The sequence below is a fragment of the Pinus tabuliformis genome, chromosome 2_2, assembly GCF_031772625.1.
Source record: "Pinus tabuliformis cultivar Carrire ecotype Pingquan chromosome 2_2, CPIR1, whole genome shotgun sequence".
NCBI lineage: Eukaryota > Viridiplantae > Streptophyta > Pinopsida > Pinales > Pinaceae > Pinus > Pinus tabuliformis.
This window is the reverse complement of record NC_142300.1, coordinates 1,077,749,880-1,077,754,296: the sequence shown is the minus strand read 5'-3', so window position 1 is coordinate 1,077,754,296 and position 4,417 is coordinate 1,077,749,880.

The following is a 4,417-nucleotide window of genomic DNA, read 5'->3' as shown; positions in this document are numbered from 1 at the left end:
CATGGTTCACATGTGGACAACTATCACTTGCAGGGGAAACTATTGTATCACCTTGGAAAATTGTGCATACCCATAGGAGAAAGGGTACATGTAATCTGGGAGGCCCACACCTCCCTTGTGTCTGGTCATTTTGGTGTTGAAAAAACTGTGTCATGTACAAAGATTTTGTTTTTGGCCTCATATGAAGAGCATTGTGACTCGCTATGTAAAGGGTTGTGTGATGTGTTCTATTTCAAATCCCTCTAATAGAAAACTCGGGCTCTACACACCACTCCCTATTCTGAATCGTCCATGGGAAAGTGTGCCGATGGATTTTGTAGGAGGTTTTCCTTTGTCTAGAAAAAGTCACGACTATTTGTATGTCGTCGTTGACCGTTTTAGTAAGATGTGTATTTTAATGCCTTGTAAAATGTAGATCATTACAGAGCAGACTGCTCATATTTTCTTTCAGCGTGTTTGGGTCCATTTTGGGTTGCCCACATCGATTGTGTCAGGTCAAGACTCTCCCTTTCTCGGAGAGTTTTGGACTAGCTTTTGGAAGATGATAGACACCAAGTTGAAAAGAAGCACGACATTTCATCCATAGACTGATGGACAGACAGAGGTTGTCAACTGCATCGTGGTACATTTGTTGCAAGGCTATTGTGGGAAACATCCTAAGTTGTGGGATGAGAATCTTCCATATGTGAAACAATCCTACAACCGAGCAGTGCACTCATCTATGCATCGTTCACCATTCGAGACATGTTTTGGCTACCTGCCAAAAGACCCTTTTGATATGGTCTTTGGAAGGGAAGATGACTCCGGTGGACGTGATGATAGGGACAAAGCACAGTAGTTCATTTAGTGGATCCAATTGATTCACCAAGAAGTATAGGAGCAGTTGGACAAAAGTCAATCCCAGTACAAGGCTCGACATGACAAACACTAAGTCGACCATCAATTTCAAGTGGGTGACAAAGTGTAGTTCCATATCAGAAAGGACAGGATGAAGGGAGAAGGGAAGAAGTTGCGACCAATCCGGTATGGTCCATTCACCATCTTGGAGAAGATTTGAAACAATGCCTTTCATCTCAATTTGCCGATATATATGCAGATGTACTCCATAATGAATGTGGAAAACTTAAAGCTATATGAGCCATCGTTGATTATGGACATCGAAGAGGTGGGCACAGTTCCTACAGTTGATGATTTTGCACCAGAGTATCTCGATGAGTCACCTAAAGACATCATTCTTGACAGAAGAACCAAGACTTCATGACGGGGAGATGTGAATACCTTCGAGTTAGTTTCAAGGGGATGCACCCTAGCAAGGAAAAATGGCTAGAAAAAGAAAGAGTGAGGGAAGAATTCCCTCACTTGCCAATTGACTAATAAAGCTTTTGGCGATCCAAAAGCTCCTCAATGGGGAGGATTGATCTAGGTGGATCTTCAGACACAGTGGCATGGGAAAAGCTCAAAATTCAAAGTGGTGGAAAGGTGATGAACTTGACATCAAATCGAAGTGCTCGTCACCCTGATTCCAATGCTGCAAACGACAATCCAATCTGAACCCGGATGAAGGAGATAAAGGTAGTTAAAGTTTGGTTGACTTTCTGATGACTAGGCAAGCTTAACAAAGACACAATTTGGCCTTTTCTGGCAGATGGAATACGGCCAAGTCCAACCAGATTCTAGGAAAAATTGTTGCCTGTTTAAAAAGACCCCTTCGGTCCAAAACCGAAAATTCAAAAAAAAAATGGTTGTTATATAAACAAAAAAAATTAAAGAAAAGGGGGTGGTCGGCCACCAACCCCGTCACCCCACAATGTACACATAACAAAGGAGGGGCGGGCCACGACCCCCGACCCCTCCGCCGCCCATGGAATGGTTACAACGGAAACGAACGGGGGTGGGCGGTCATGACCCCGCCACCCCACAACCGTCCCACACATCAAACAAACAAGGCACGTACTGCGTGGGCTGGTCCTTGGGGCACGAACCCAACTCTCAACCACCATTTATTGCAACAAAAAATATGGAGCATGGAGGTAGGGTGGGCAGGCCACCCAAGGCAGGCCCGACCCAACCATTTTTTTTTAATTTTAAAAAACAAATTTTGTTTGTGGGTATGAAAAAAGGAGGAGGTGGGGTTTGACCTCCTGACCTCCTCCCTATTAAACCGGATCATAACAAACTCCAATAATGGACAACTTGGGAAAATCTACCACCCATTTTTTATTTAAAACAAATTTTTCAGTGCGCTCAAGCAGAGGATGTAGTGCAAGTACTTCGAGGTAGAATTTTGCAGGAGGGCCAAATTTTCACTTTGTGAGAATTTAACAAATTTTATATGGTTTCAACACTTCTCGATGCCACGAACGCGATGGCGCTATCCATTTCTCCATCAAATTTTTACATTTTTCGGCCATTTTTCAGTATGGAGGTATAAGACTCCTTTTTGTAACTGATGCTTGACCTTTTCATGCCATTTAATGAATGAAGGCCTCCCCATTGATCGAGCAGGGCCCAGAGACGTAGTCCAAGATGGACGAACTCTGTTATCAAGTCTTTTTGTCTTCTTTCATGCTTTATGTGTTTCTCCTCTTGTCGCATGTTCACATTAAGTTTTCTCTGTTAAGCTACAATTTATGCTTGTAATTTTTTAACACATCTATAAGCAAAAGAATTTGGATCATTTACAGATACAATATGTGCTGTAGATGGAGGTGCCACTACATGGAAGACTATCTATACTATGCTCGAGAATGAAAGCCCTGAAGTAACAGATGTTTTACCAACAACTGACAGCACAGAACCGTCAAAAGTGCAGTTCAGAGATGTTGCGTGCTCTTTCCTTCACCGAATAGCAACAAGGGCTAGACTCTTGCCATACACAGATATGATAATATGGGTAGTAGAGAATATAGAAGTCAAAGATAGACTTATCAAGACAGCTAAAACTATAGCCTTGGGTTCTTTCAGAGCCGAAGTTTTACAACAAATGTACAAGCTACCTGATGCCCAGGACATCTACGGAAAACAGTTTGTTGCAAAGTTTATAAAGGAAAATGAAGACCCATTTCAAATGATACAGGAATGGAGGAGAAGAGACAATAAATTCAAACAAGATAAAGCAAGTATGTTCCCCATTGCTTCTTTGTCCAATCCTTATAATTTTGTAGCCTCTATGCTATGTAGATTGTATGGCCTCCTTGAGAATTCTAAATTCTCGATAAATTGGGTTCTGTTAATTGAGGCTTGTGTTAATTCTCACATTATGAATTGGGCAACTATTCTATTTGAGAACTTTGCCAAAGAGATTACTAAATATCACCAAACCAGGGTTGCCTCCTCTAGAGTGGTTCCCCAATTCTTCATGTCTGCATATATCTTTGATGCCATTTGTTTTTGCACTCATTTTCCAACCATGGGTTGGAAATGGACTACCAATGATCCTACTCCTATCTTCCTAAGTTATAAGCAAATGTGGGAACAAGATTATATTCCACATTTTCACCAATTATGCCAAGGAGTTGTTCTTCCCTTACATCAGTTAGTTTTCAACAGATGATGTCCGAGATTCACAAAAGAAGCTATCACAAACCTCCAAGCAATAAGAAGGTATTTTCTTGAAGAGTCCTTCTCTTATATCAAGATATTTGGTATCCAAGCTTTCCCGCATGTCCTCCCTATGTATGTATCGGATAAATTATTGGCAAGAGAAGTAGCATACCAAGGAGTAGGACATGGCCTCATAGAAACATTGAGGGAAATGAAGAAATCCCTATGGCCAAATTTTCCCCTTCAGTTTGGGTCTTTTACCCTTCTTAATTATGGTCATGCATATAAAGATTATTAGAATATGAAGTTATTAAAGCTCCCCATTCTACCAGTAATGCCTTTTGATCCACAAAAAATAGCAAACAAATTCACCCTTTCAATTAAGATCAGGCCTATAACTCATACAGTAGATGAGTTTGAAGATTTACTGGAATCATCCGAGAATTTTGAACAGATTCTGAATGCAGCCAGGACAAAGTTCGACCCAAAGAAATTTAGAAGATTCCAGGAGTTTAGAGAACAGAGGTTAGAATACCTCCCACAAGAATTTTGGATTACTGATCATGTAATTGAAACTAAGTCTCAGAAGCAGAATAATCCAGGCACATCACGAGAGCAGGAAGGAGGAATAGATGAAGTAGAAAAGCTCTGGGATACATTCAATGAAAAACTATAGGATACTCCTAAGGTATCATCAACACAAGAAACCATAGGATTTCAGACCCCGCCAGGGCAAATAGCAGTAGTGACCACTGAAGGTCCAAAAATGAGTTTCCAAGAAACAGAGGTAATCCCTACAGATCCAACTATTGAAATTGTCTTGAATGTAACAGATATCCCTCCTCTAGACGTCTTTTACAACCCTCTTCATAAA